This window comes from Trachurus japonicus, chromosome 1 (assembly GCF_045865225.1).
Source record: "Trachurus japonicus isolate A0001 chromosome 1, Traja_1.0".
Classification (NCBI taxonomy): domain Eukaryota; kingdom Metazoa; phylum Chordata; class Actinopteri; order Carangiformes; family Carangidae; genus Trachurus; species Trachurus japonicus.
In genome coordinates this window covers 13,255,080-13,270,354 of record NC_140907.1, presented here as the reverse complement: position 1 = coordinate 13,270,354, position 15,275 = coordinate 13,255,080, and the positions used below count along the sequence as shown (strand labels likewise).

Here is a 15,275-nt window from a genome sequence, read left to right as displayed (position 1 = left end):
ACATTTTGAGTTTCAGCATGCATCACCTCAAAGAATTCCTCATCTAATGTGGAAACTTTCGGGCCTGCCAAAGCCTCGCTGTGGCTCTGAGTGCCCAGGTAACAGTGCAGATGATGTCAAACTCCTGTTGCACTTAGTTATGGACACTGATTTTCTTTCAGCGTGTCACATCCAGCGCATGAAGTGAAATTTGAATCGCGTTTGATTTTTTATTTGCGTAGAAAACATGGAAAATCTCTTGACGCTGAAATAAAAGTGTCCCGTGGCACACTTATTTACACTCAGTGTTTCTTATTGAAATATTAAATGCGCTTTTGCAAAAAACCTTTTTTTTTTAAATTTATTTTTAATCCTGTGTTGTTTACGTCCATGTTTACTGCCTTAGTTGGTGCAGGGTCAGCTTATTATCAGTACATCAGTGCGGCCTACATTTGTGCGTCCTCTTGCACACAGAAAAACAAAATCCTGATCCACTCACAAAAACACCACTTCACAGCACTGCACTGCCAGTGGACAAAACGCTACGAGGTGCCTTTACCATCAGTTTTTAAACAGTTTGCATTTCTTCACCCCTTGTGCAATGGAAATATATAGAGGAGAGTTTGCCCTTAACGAGCGCTGACATGTTGACTGTCTTTTTTTCTGTCGTTTGGGGAAAGACTTGATGGATATCTAGACAGCTCTGTTGAGCAGAAGAAGCAGTCTGTCTCGGCTAGAGACTTCCAGATAAACAGTTTGCCACGCAGCGTGTTTGATCTCAGTGATTCAGAAGCTCTTCTCCTGAGAGTGTCAGAGTGAGTGAGATGTGCAGAGGCCTTTATTACTCATCATATCAATAAATTTAGAGTGTTCGTTGTGTCCCATGCGTGTGTGAGGGCCTTTGTCTGGTAAATGTTTGCATACTGCACAGGAGCATGCATATTAACCCGTGTCTGCATGTAAATATAAACAACGTGACGCCCACTCTTCCCTGTGATCTCCTCTCACAGAGGTGAGATGCTGCCCGCTCTCAGCCTTCTACTATGTGCTCCTACATGCGTGAAACCAGGCTCGGCAAATGAGTCAGTCCAAGGTGTCGGGAGTGATGACAGCTTAACATGTTTTTTGCATAACCTGACATTATCATCAGCGTGTCTGCCATCCCCCTCCTCTGCTTTCACAGCAACTTGTCATTTTCTTCCTGCCTCATTTATACTGTCAGAGCTTTTAATACAGGAGACGATGAATTCAATGATAGCAAGGACATCAGAGACCGCAGCGCGGCATTAAGGAGGTCTCCAGCACAATTAGTATTTTGCAGCCTTTTTCCTCCGTGTAAAACACTGAGGCCTGCGAGCAAACTCAAAAACCACGTATTTTACTTCCATCATAAATCTGTGCCCGGCCCTGCTAAATAAATAATGTCTGCCTTATCCAGATGAGGGTGGCTGGTTCCACTAGCTATTCACAGAGAGTAAGGTCCCCACTTTATAATACAGTATCTGTTTAGCCATCAATTATTAAACGTAAGCTTCTATAAAATGAGGGTCAGGCCCTCCAGCAGAGACAGCGAGCCTCCCAGTCAATACTCGAAAATGACAAAGTGATCAACTGGAGAGTGGCATTTCTGTAACAAGAGTGACATTTAATTTTCAGGCCTGCAAATGTCCCTTTTCCAAGAATAGGGAGGGCTGAACAGTGTTATGTCACAAGTGTTGTGTTTAGTGTTGAAGCTCCTAACCCCTTTTTCTTTTTTAATGAAAACTGAATGTCACTATCACATTTCTAAGCTAATTTAGTGTCTTCCTGCTTTTTACTTATTTTATTATTTTTCAGTCAAGTAATTAGAGCAAAAAAAATGTATCATGTAATTAATTAGGTCTCATATTAATGGATGGGAATATTTCCTGGTTTTATTTTTAGTCTAACAGTACATTAGACTGTGTGTGGGTTGGAGGAACAGTTTGAATGTCATCTTAGGCCTTGGGAAATTGCAGTTTTGGCTATTTGCTGACATTTTAAAGATGAAACCAGTCTGTCCAGGAAGTCATTATTTTAATGAAAATAATTGTTGGTTGCAGCCATAATAATGATATTGATGTGTGTTAGGATGTGGTCATAATGCGCTATACTGTGATGTACAGTGTGAGGACTTACTGGAAAATGTGAGCATCATCTACTTGTGTAAAACATTAACTTATGCAATTGAAAATGAAAAAAATAAAATAAAATCAAACCTCCTTTAACCCATCACGGGGGAGTGAAATATTAGAGCGAAGTTACAGTGATGTTGAAGAGGGTTAATGTTGTGGAAACAAACAAGTCTATCAGTAACCACCTCTCTTGATGCTATCTGCATCATGAACGATCTGTCTGTCGTCTCCTGGCTGCCGTCCCTCTGGAGTTGTATTTCAAGGGCCTGGCCTGCTGCTGTCGGGTGTGCAGCCGGGTATCTCAAATCACCATTTTGTTGACATTGTAATACAGCAGGGCAATTTGTACCCATGTCACTGAGCAGATTTACCATTTAGATCATGTTAAATGCACGAGGTCTCTCTCTTTGGAAACTTTGCAGTCAGCGGTTTAGGGTGAGTGTCTGTTGGAGTTTCTCATTTGGCTTTCTCTCCTTCAACTACCGAGTTAACAAGGGTTTAATTTACCTGAGTAATCCTGGTCTGTGACCTGCTTCACCCTCATTCAGATAAACATATTCATAGGTAACCACAATCATTCACTGGCTGCTGAGTATCCCCCCCTCAAGTGTCTTAGGGACCAAGTGTGTGCTTCAAGGGCACCTGTGCGTACACTCACAGCAACAAGTTCTAGTGTCATATTCATATTCATTCTCATGTTCCTTGTCCCAGCATTTCTAGCCAGTTCAGGATTTCCACCATGTAACAGGATGTAGTTGGTATGATGAGCCTAGCATGCACTGCCACTGTGAAGCCATTAGTACAGCTGCATGCAGTCCCACAGTATCGATCCTTTATCAGATTTGATTAATAACAAGCTTTTAGTCCATCACACCCAGCTAATGCTTGCTCTTGTCCCTTCTGACTGATATAAAGCAGGAAATTGTTACTCAGATACTAAAACTTTGGCTCACAAACTCTTCTTCCTCTTGGCAAAACAGCACTGAATTCAAAATCAATTTCAAAATAAACTGCTGCTCTGCACTGGCTGTAATTTAAAACGGTCCCGGGTAGATTCTTCCTGGAGGCCATATTCCAACAGAGCAGAAATATAACAGGATTTGAGAAGCGAAAGGAATAAACTAAAAGGCAGCACAAAATATTGTTTGGGGAAAAAAATGGCATTCCCGTGGCTTCGGTGACTGTAGGAGTCTCATTTTTGGCACCGTGCTCTCCTCGTAACACAGATCATCTCTGCAGTGTTGATGCAGTCGATTTGTGCACTCTTAATGGTTTATGTATTGACAGGCTATAGACTACTGAATTTCACCTGAGGCTTTCCAATGTTCCCTGATGCACAAGAAGAGACACTAATGAGTTTTCGTTTGCCTCCCAAAAGACAAGACTACTTGATGTCCTGCCATACGAGCGAAATGAGGGCATGGACCGATCAATGGGGATGAATCTTTGACCCCTGTAGTAGCCTGCTGGCCAACTGTTAATTGGTATAATTGTGATTGTGTAAATGCCAGCCCTCTGTAGAAAAGTGTCTTTGAACCATGTATTATTCTAACTCTGACCATCTATCTATTTCTAACACATAAACAAACCCTGCCTCCTGCTTCTTTTCAGTTTAAGTGGTCTTGATTGTTCCACTGGATCAAACTAATAACAACCACTCCAAACTATTTTTCAGCTGTCAAATTCCTTTGATGCACAGCAGCTTTGTTAACTGTTGCTGCTCAGTTTTTGGACAGTACTCAGGATATCCTCGTGCCAATCCCAATAAGGCCTCTGTTGACAGTTTCTTACTTCCTGAATGTCCATGGTTCCCTTCCGTGCTGGATGAAGCACGTCGTCTACTTTTCCTTTTTGTTGTTGAGTAATTTTTCCTTTTCCACCCTCCTCAAAGAATGCATGACCCTTAACTGTTGCTTTTCTTGAAGTCTCTTTGAAAAGCCAGGTTGAAGTCTTTGGTTCAGCACTGATGCATTGTCAGCGGTAACCACAAAGAGAAGGCAGATCGTGTGCAGACACAACATTTAAACTCTGCGTCCTTATATATTGCAGTGTTTGAGTAATGACTGCATGTTGCCCATCATAGTCATGAAAGTATAGACATCTCAAGCAAGCAGTGCGTGTCTACGGGCACCACTGTTCCACTGCTGTTGTGCGGCAGATTTATGCTTCATGCAGACAATGATACACTGGCTCATGCTTTTATTTCTCCAGGGGTCTAGACAGCATATAATAAACTCCATCTTTTCATGAGAGACATGAGAGTTTATTACAATTTCAAACTCAGGTGACCTGAAATAAACCATGCTGATGTGTGCCTCAGTGAGCAGTGAAATTACAGGGAAAAGGTGTATCTCTACCCCAGAGGGGTAGAACATTATTGAGCTTATGCCACTTTATTATATTATTATTTGTGGTCTCATGCTGAAGGTTGAATTGCAAAAAATGAAACTTGGCCCAACAAGTGGAATTGATGTGCAAATGCTTCCCAAGAAACCTGATGGTGGTTTTGTAATTATGCTCTGTTGGGCTCGAAAGTGCAATTTTTGTCCATGTGTTAGGTCTGGGTTCATTGAGTTCTTGGTCCAGCTCAGTGTGCTCTAAAACCTCTTGGACCAATAAAGTTCACCATGACAGACTTTCAGCTAATTTGCATAATTGGGAAATCACTAAAATAGCATATGCCTTTTTAACTAAACTTGGCTTACTGTTGTTCTCTTTCTTTGTTGTTTTTAGCCTCTGTGAGGCACTTTGTGTTGCTGCTTTTAGCATGAAAGGTGCCATATAAATAAATAAAATTTGAATTTGAATTTGAATACTGCATTCTAGGCTACTATAAACAGGCAAGATAGGACCAAAAACATGACTACCATCCAAACTCTGGATGCTTTAGAGGAAATTGCTCACAACTCAAACTGTCTTAGTAACTTTGATTAAGTTTAGTTGAGACATCCTGTGCTATCTCTGTCTCTGTCTGATCTGAACTTTGATATCACATCTAGCAAAGAGGTTATTTGAACTGGATAATTCTTCAGAGAAGTTCTTCTCTGGCTTCTTCCAACTCAGTAGTGTTGTTTTTATTTTTCCTCCATCAGATTCTGATTATGCAGATTTCAATGTCAACATTAGTATTCACCGATTTTCTGTTAGAGTTTTCTTTGTTTATGTATTAATTTACCCACACAACTATGTGGAAGTGATGCAAACATCAAAGAAGCAGGGAGTCTTTTTTTTTTTTCCATTTGTGCAGCAATTTCAGCCATGAAAGGCGTTGAAAACGTTCCATCATTTTGGCCGCATAGTAATGATTTCTGAGAGGAAAAAATCATGACGGAAACATGAAAGACCTGTCCACTGTGGTCATTCACAGAAGCCCTCAGCCTCGGCCACGGCTGTGAAACCACTGACCACTCTGCTGCATTTGTTCTTTTATGTCTGCCACCATAGTGGCCTTGCCTTTGTGTGGGCTCTTGTCTCTGTTCTTTTATTTCTTTGTTGTAAAGCAGCGTACTTAGAACAAAGACACATTCAGTGCTAATAGCTTTGATGCTAACAACTGAATTTTGGAACTGTGGCACGTGTGCTGTCAGTTTCTGTTCCCTGTCTTTTCATCTCTTTTTTGCACTCACTTGCTTGTCTCTCTGTCATTTCTTGGGCTTTTTGCCAAAAAACTGTTTTCCATATCGTCCTCTGTCCTGGCTGGCTGCCCATGGTATTCCTCCTATATGACTGTATCACTTTCCGTCGTCCTTTCTACACGCTCACACACACACACACACACACGCACAGGTATTGGGTTTATGCCGTTTTTTTTTCTTATACAGTAATGTTGAATGGGTTAAAATGTTCCAGCTGCTTCATCAAGATACAAACTGTTTGAATGGAGCAGAGCAGAGAAGAGGCGTCATGGCGAATGTGATGTGTGTGTGTGCGTGTGTGCTTGTCGGTGCACATGTGTGTTTATGAGGCAGAGAAAGAAGGGGCAGAGTTCATCACAGACTATATTTAGAGTTGCTTCTCAGTCCCCTGAAGAGATACACTGCTATGCATAGCGTTGGTTCTGTTTATAGGAGGACACTTTTCAGATGGCCACAGTGTGATTACATAAAGCCTTTGTCTGAGAATAAACATAATGGTCAAGTTCTGCCAATGTTTGCAACTTGACCAGGGATCTATGCTCAAGTCACAGCATTGAGGCTGCCAGGCTGGGTTATGACGTTTTTCCTATTCATTTCTGTCCCCAAATCAATCAGATATACCTCGACTAGTCAGATGATAGCACCACAAAAAGGAACTTTGGGATTCAGCTGGTAATTCAGGAGCTTTTATGCTATTGTTTCACGTTCATCTGATTAATCTAAATATTTTAGTTTTTTAATATTTGAAAGTTGCTGGTGATTTTTTTTCCTTTTCCTACATGACCCTATACCGACGAGCACAGGCAGCTATATAAACAGAGGCACAGTTACAAACCCAGTAAACTGCAGTGGACTGCCCATGAACAGAGAATGCTAACAAGACACAGAAGTGGCCTTTTATTTAGCACAGAACATGTAACTTTTTGTCATCCATCTCTAATTTCACAGTAAGCTGAACAAAGCAATGTGAGATGTGATTTTCTACAGCAGTCAGCAGCAGTCTGCTATGTAAAAAAGTGGTCTAATAAGAATTTCATACCGCAGTTATAGTTGCTATACTGTAGATTTGCATTTTGGCCAATATAACACAGTAAATGTGGGTATGGTGATAAAGCTGTTAACCACCAGTGTCAGTCAACAGTATCACAGTATGAATATTGGTGCAGTCCTTTCCCTCATTACTCTTGAACAACTCCGCAATGCACTTTTTTGTATCTCATAGAAACCTTTAATTGGTACCACTGAGGTTGACACCTTTAAGTGGTACTGTGTGATCACACACCGTGACCTCTGCACTGCTTCTTCCTGCCTGTGAAGGGGCGTAGGCAGAGATGTGGCCTCTCCGACACTGACCATAATAACTAATGCTGCTCCAGCGAATCCCCAGCATTAAAACAGCTTAGCCCTAAAGCCTCCCCAGCTGTAAAAGGCTCACCACTCTGAATTCATATTCACCACAGAACCTAGTTAGAACAATTCTTAGCTATTAGCTACTTCCTGTTATTTTCTGTCCACTACTGTCTTGGCTTATGGATCTAAGGTTGTCTCAAGTAGTGCTGTGTACTTAAATTACCTTAAAAATATGGCACATTATTTGAATAATACAGATGAGATACAAATGAAGATACAACATACATTTTCTTATATGTCTTTCAATGTGGTGTTAGACCACGCCTCAGTGTGAGGCAGCGCTGCTCTTCCAAAAAGACCAAACAAACATGTGAGCCCTGTTTGAAGGGTCTTCTAGTTTGGGCTGGTGTAGCAGATTTGATCCATTTAGTGAATGCCAACCATTACCTTCATATCCTCAATATGCTGAGCTGAAAATCCAAATAAATACCTTCCAGTTGTTTGGCTTTTTTCAGGGGAAACTTTCGCTGTGTTTGCAGAGAGGATGGAGGTCTGCTGTGTACTTTACAGAGGAAAATCGATCTGATATTGTGTTATCAGAGTAAAGGAATTCAGATCATTTCAGCTGTTTCGTTTAATTTCGATGCACTGTTTGGACGACTGTGCTGTCATGGGAATTCTGGGTCTGTTATCTGCCATCCCTGTTTTTGATTTTTCCGGAAGTGTGAATCACAGCAAGACTGCAGATGAGAAAGATGTTAAGGCCCGCAGCAAACAGTGTATGAGTTGTGGTGGTGGTCAGCTACTTTAGGCTGCATTTGACCATTTCCACTGTCAACCATAATGCCCTCAAACAGACAAGTCCAGACTATTGGAGTCTACTCTGCACATTCCCCATGTGGGCATGTTTTGTCATTGAGCCACAACTGAATGAAGCCTTAATGATGACTTTAAAGTAAATTGGAGGTTTTGGCTCGTAGCTTGGTTCTGTTCAGACTGAGGCAACATTGCCAAAGTGAACTGTGGGGCCATTTTGGACTTCCCTGAAAGCCTCTCATCTCTCTTCCTGTTTCCCAACAATCAATTCAGACCAGCTGCATTAAGATTAGACTAATCTATCATAGCGGTCTGCATTATTTATTACCTGAATCCCCACCATGCCTTTGGTGAGAATGTCGTGTTGTGTTCCAATGTGCTTCATACCTCTGGAGTGTTTGCCACTGTACAAGCTCATGTTTCCACAGAAATATTATGCTATTTGTCATGTTTGGCAGCCTAGAGGGAGTGTACTGGAATATGTATTCCCAGTGCTTACAGAATGAGCATTTATTATGAATATTGCTTTTAAATTCATGTGACTGAGCACTGATGTTCAGTCAAATCTGTCGATATTTTTAAATAGTGTTGTGATGTTTTCTGCTCTCTTGCTGCTGCAGTGCTTCTCCCTAGGCCTCTTGGTCTGTATTAGATTACCTTCTGGGCTTCCATGGAGACTCAGACGACACGTTGATGCAAATCTGCTTGTCTCTTGGCACAGGACGGCTCCTGCATGGAGGGAAATACATCCTCTGACACCTGCACGTCATGAGATAATAGAGCCCCGTTTATTTCCTGATTGCATGCTGTCATGATGTAGCCCAAATCTGTTGCACAGTTTGATAAGGGGATTTGAGCTCAGGAAGGGGACCGACTGAGCAGTCCCAGGTGGGATGACGTCCCTATTCCTGCTGTCATACTGATGTCACATGGAATTTGAATGGTCACATTTGTCCTGTCTCTCGTTGTCAGTTGAAAAACACAGGCATGCCATTGCCACGGCATCGTGGGGCTTTTTAGTCAAATTCTGAGGAGCAACTCAGAACGCCTGGATTTGTGACAGTGCTTCCTCTGTAAATTTGTCAGCAGTGAGGAGAAAGGGCATCAGGGGTGGGTGCACACACAGCATGCTCTCGTATGCACCTCGAGTGACAGTCAGACATAGGGTTGGCCAAAAGTTGGTGTATTTTTAAAATGTTTTTCTGTGCTCATAACACCCAGACTGAATATCAATGTGTAATAAAAATCCTTTTAACTTGTCTTTTCCCTCATCTCTCTCTGTTTTTCTCCTTTTCTCTCTCTCTTCCTCTCACCTCAGCCGGGTGTCAACATGTATATCCACTTCCTGTATGCGTTTTTTTTTTCTTTTCATTGACAGCCCTTTGCAGAGTCGTGTAACTGCAACATTATGCCATTGCAGAAGATCCTGCCTGTTGCATCAAATACTGCTCTTAGCCCTCTTCACATGTGACAAATACTATCTCAGAATTCCCATTTATTTCACTGGGAATAGTTCATTTATTTCAATTGGCACTCAGATGTTTGATCCAATTCAAGTTTACCATGTTTTAAATTGGAGGTTAAGTAAATTCATAAAGTTTGTGACAAGCTTTTACAGTTTTACAATATTGTCTACACAATTATAGTAATTAGTAGTAATAAGATTTCCCTTAAAAAAAAGAGGAAAAAGTATGGTATTTCAATGGTACACGAGAACATTATACCATTGTTGGATATTGGAGTTGGAACCAAATCTTCAACCATAGGGCCGCACATTTTGAAATTTTTTATAGATCAATAACCAACGCTCGTTAACCGAGCTGTTATAAAACACATACACAGCTGTGAAACGCCACGTCCATTGTGCTCTTGCTGATCGGCGCTCAGATGGTGCTTAGATCTTCCAAGTTTGAACTCTGTTTTATGCAAAGTGCAGCCAAACAACAGGCCACAGAGAGAAGAACAGCAGAGCGCTCCTCTGACAGCTCATGTGCGAGCTGCCAGTGAGCCGGCTGGAGAGTGTTAGTATTAATTGGTCAAAATTCTTCTTATAGGTTAACGGTTAATTATTTTGTGCATCCCTATCTCCAACCCTTATGCAAATGTTCAGACTGTACTGCAGTGTACACTTTTATGTGAAATTTATTATGCGAAATAGACCTAACTAACAATGTCAATGATACCGTACAGTTCACTCTGAACATGTAAACGTTTGTTTTGTGTTTTACTGTCACTGTTGGCTTGATGTGGACCATGTGGAGAATCATTCACTAGCCTCTATTAGATAAGTCTGACGTTTTATGTAAACCAGAATGCGACACTGTAGTCTGTCACTACTCTCTTTCTGTAGCATCTGCATTTTTCAATCCCAAATTCCTTTCTGGTGAATACGTGTCTAAAGCTCAGTCCTTAGTAAACCTTCAGATTTCCATACCCAGACTTGTAGTGTTGTAGCAGTCTTGATACATAGGGGAACACATTTGCGTAGAGGTATACCCATGCAGAGTCAGGTGTTGAACAAGGCCCTGCCAGCAGCTTTGTGTCGTGGCATCTGCTCTGTGTTTGCTCAGAGGCTTTGGGCTCCTGCAGGAGGAAGCGTTTGGCAGCTTGGTCATAAAGGACTCAGGTTGAGAGCAAGCAGATGAGCATGCAGAGCCAAAGTCCCAGACTCTCAGCTCACAATGTTTCCCCTTTTGGCTTCTCTCAAATAGTTACAGTTGATATTTATTGTGCTTTATTAGGCTGACAGTGCCTGAATACAAATTTGTCATATTTATCATGGGAAATATTTTTCTTGTTACAGTGTTCTAACGCGGTTGATGATGGACGGTCATAAAACATGCAACAGCCATAAAACATATGACAGTGTTTTTCATCAGTGAGACCTGGATGTTTCCCAGGACTAATATAGAGTTGGCTTATTTTATCACCCCCTGTTTTAAAACAGGATTTAGCAATCTACATGTAAAATAAATAAATAAATGAACTATAGAAGAGGCTGGGATAGAGTTCTTGCACTGACAGCAGCCTTTGTAGTGTACAACATCAAGCATCAGCAGCAACGCAGCCACAAACCGTTTTGCATTTCCAGTAAGGGGCGTGGCTTGCTTTCTCTGGACTGAAAAGTCTTGTATGTTGCTCTCTCTACCTACACATATGCAGCAGCAGCAGTCTTGCTGAGTTGTTTGGGGTGTTGCTGAAAGGCTTTCAGGCGAGTGTGGGAACATAACAGAATGTGATGGAGATGAGGCACGCTGTGGGCCTGCGGAAACAGCACAATGGTAGCACGCAATCACAAGTGTCACCAGCATGAAGCCACTGCTAGGACACATTATCCCTGCAGATGTGATGTCCTTTTCAGGATGCACCTAGTTAGGCTAGTTTTGACCCCTACAACAATCATAATGGTTTCTTAAAATCACCCATTTAGATGATTAAAGCCACATCTATGGTTTCACTGTTTTAAATCTACTCTCAGATGGTCGGTGGTACCGTTTTGAGGGGCACAATGGTGTCATAGGTGCTTAATGGAAGCTTAACGAACGTCAGCTTTCACTTGATTGAAACGCTCATTCATCCCGTTTTAGTCTTTTTTTTTTTTGTGTGTGTGAATGAAACCACCTGTTGTTAAGCCATTTGCTCGTAGGAAGTGTCCCCACTCACCGGGATTAACTTTTTGGGCTGGATGTGAGCAGCAGGGAACAATCCTTCCCTGCCTCTTCTGAATCGATGCTGTAACATTGACAAGTCACAAATCCCACATCTGTCTCCATGCAAAGTAGGCCTGTGGGCTGGGCCGGGCTGCAGAGTACCTAAGCTGGATTGTCTGCCTTGCCATTTATTTCAGACCTCCCACTGGCCTCTGCAGTTTAATAAAAGCTGCAGTTTTAGCTCGTTGTTTCACATCGACGGCTGGTGATCCTCAGGTCAGCATCTCAGGATGCTCAGCCGCTCTGGGGTTTTATCGATCAGTGTTGCTCTTCCATATCATTATGGCTCTACAGCTGCAGGTTCATTTGAATGTACCTTTTAATTGATGGCATCTATCTCATCAGTATTAAAAGGCAGGCTTCACATAAAGACATGTAGGAAACTGCAGTGGGGAATTCCCTCTTGTAAATAAGACCCAGCACTGTGAGAGGGTGTAGGTACACTGGAAAACAGCCTGGCTGTAACGCCATTGGTCAATATTACATAAACAAATGGGTGAGTTGAATTGTTTGTGTATGGCTCCCCTATACATCCCCCACTTAATATGGGAAAGCAAAATTGGACAACATGACTCTGAGCCTCCGCTCTCTTCCCTCCTGCCTCACAGGTCTTTGAAATTTGATCTTAGAAGCTTCACAGATGTGGAGTGGTAATGGATTTTTTTTTTGCAGTTTGAAAACATTTCTGTTGTCTGTTCCTGCCTCTTTCTTTTCATAGTCTCTTTTCTGGGCTTTTTGAAAGAAGAACTGGTGTGAGCTGGTGTCTCAGGAGTTTATTGCAATAATCAGCTATGGCAGCTGAAAAGGAGGATACACTTACACACACACACATTTCTACACTGGCTTCTTTTACCACATCCTTTGGGGGAATTTCTGACTGACATGGAACTGGGAAATAGATCTTAGCATTTACATCAGGCGTTTGTCTTGATTGACAGGCACCAAGCTTATACCCCCCTCCCACCGCCCCCACCGCCCCTCTGTAGATTAACTATACCAGCCCCCCCCCACTTCCCACTCTTACCAGTATTACACAGCCAAAGTGCCAGATCGCTGCCATCGGTTGTGGTGAAGTCACTGATGGATTATGGAGTACTGAATAATCCAGACTACGATGATGATAACTTTGTATCGTTTAATCATCAGCCTGTGTGATCAGATACACAGTATGTTGTCCGTTCTGCTGTATTAGTCTGCGCCGGTTTACACAAACAAATGGAAAAGGCTGTATAGAGGTTGAACCACATAAACACGGATTGGTTTTAAGTTATTAAACTGTCATTTAGGTCTGTATGTCAACATCTGCTCCCTTAAAGCGCTGAGCTATGGCTCAAAGCTTAAAGGACAATTCTGGGCAAATTCAACCTGGGGCTATAGTTTCCTAGTATTTTATGTATAAAAGAATGAATCCTAATGTCGACTGATTTGCAGTAGTTGTGTCTGTCCCTGCATCGCCATGGCTGACCAAATTTACTCTTTTCAGGCTGTTTACATCCCACAAAACCACAACGTCAGGTGGCTATTCAAACATACACTGAGGGGTTTGTTTACTTCCAGAAAGCCGACATGTTTGTAAACGGAGCTGTAATACAAAGTTTTGCGAAGTCCCGCAGTTGACCGTCTCAGTATGTTTTTCTTTCTTTCTTTCTTTCTTTCTTTCTTTCTTTCTTTCTTTCTTTCTTTCTTTCTTTCTTTCTTTCTTTCTTTCTTTCTTTCTTTCTTTCTTTTTTTTAGATAAACCCAAACCACACTAACCGCTAGTTGATATCAAGATGTTGAACCACAGGACAGTGTTGTGATGATCAACTAGCTGTAGATATGAAAGTGAAGCTTTACTGAAAACCATAGTACGGAGAAGTACTACTTTGCTGCTGATGCAGACCAGGTACCTTCCACTACTCCAACTGAAAAGCCCAGTGTGCTGCTAATGACTGTTAAGTCCTTTATTTACAGCTGGCAGACTTTCCCTGTCTGCATGTTTATCTCTATGTTGCTCTTTTGATCCGGACCATGTATATAACTCTGTGTTTTAGAGGTAACATGAGGATGGAGATCATAACAAGGCACCTGCTAATGCTTCCGGCTGAGGGAGCAATTGAATTTCTCTGGCTCTTGCCAACATCATTACAGCTATGATGTGTCTTCACAGACACTGACTGCGTGTGATGTTGTAGTGTTGAACAGTTTCCTCGCCCTAGTGCATTCACTGCAGATGGTACCGCATGTGTAAGTACATATTCAACACTGAGCACTGCCCCAGAGTAAAGCAACAGATTCCTGCTTTAATTTCATTTTGGACACCTCTGGGAAAACATCCATGAAAATCTGAATGGCCAGTTATAACCTCACTAATAGAGTACAGTAGAAAGCTGTGGACAACAGAGTGATTTGATTGACAATTACAAGTAATATGCATATGATACGATTAAAGTACACAGGAGTATTATTTGGCAAAATAGTTTTAAAAAAGATCATATCTGGCTGCACTGTGATAAAGAGTTGATGCAGGTGGAACATTGTATAAACCTGGAGGAATAGTTTGTCAAAAGACTTAAAAACAAAACTTGACATTTAGAGGAACAGTAAATACACTGTTCAAAAGATTCTCCGAAATAAAAATGGTCTCCCTATTACTTCTTTCTCCATTTTATTTAAATAGCCTCCATGTATGTGTTGCACATACCCACTTGTCAAAGACAGGTTATGTACAACCAGATAACCATGCACTCAATTGAGAAATTCCCACACCATAGTGATGCAAGTGGTCCCATTCCCATTCATAACTGTCTGCATTCACACTCTGTATTTTCAGTTTCGGTTTCTCTGACCACTGAAACTCGCTTCATCTTTCTCCTCCCCGTGTCTGTGGGTTTGAGCTCTTTTAGGCCTCTGTCTGTGGGGATATTTATTCTCTCTGAACAAGAAGGAGGAGTTTGTGGGAGGTAAAAAGCTACAGCGGATTAGCGAAAATACGTATGTTGTGAAGTTCCCATTTTCACATCCGTTAAACTTTTATTTTATTAATGAGAACAGCTGTGTTCTATAGAAAATGATTTGACTTTCAGATAATCTGCAACAAATTTACAACAGCATCCAGAAATGGAGGGATGAGCTGTTTTAACTCTGAGTGGCCTGAATGTAGCCTTTGCAGACTATTACAGAGAGAATAATGCGCATTGGTAAAAACCCATGGATTCAACTTAATAAAAGGTGTACCTTCCAGAGGTGCACGCCACTTTGGGTACGGATCAGAATGCTTTTAAAACTGAGAGGGTTTCGTTAATCCATGGGGAGGTGCAGCACTAAACATTACCAAGGATTAGAGAGGGATATTACTGTCTGACTGCATTAGAGGTGTATTAGATAGCTCCATGATGGAGCACAGACTAATGCACCAGGCTCTGAATTACAGCATAATCTGCATTTAATTGCCCAGAGTTTTGTTGTGATAATGGCATTATCTAATGGAAGAGCTCTAGAAGGGTTTGTACCAAGAACAAAAGGCAGGGGAAATGGAAAGGACTGAGTTGTCGTTACAGATGTGGGACTCTCACTTGTGATGATTACTCGCACTGACGAACTGCTGAGATGTTTTTTGACCTTAGTTGCACAAAGATCCCTTTCATCGTGAC

At 41.7% G+C, this 15,275-nt stretch overlaps 1 protein-coding gene across 2 annotated transcripts in view; it reads left to right on the top strand.

Annotated features, from left to right (window-relative positions):
* prkcaa (protein kinase C, alpha, a) overlaps positions 1-15,275 on the top strand; it is a 133,655-nt gene that overhangs the window by 3,616 nt on the left and 114,764 nt on the right. The gene's annotated exons all lie outside the window — the stretch shown is intronic.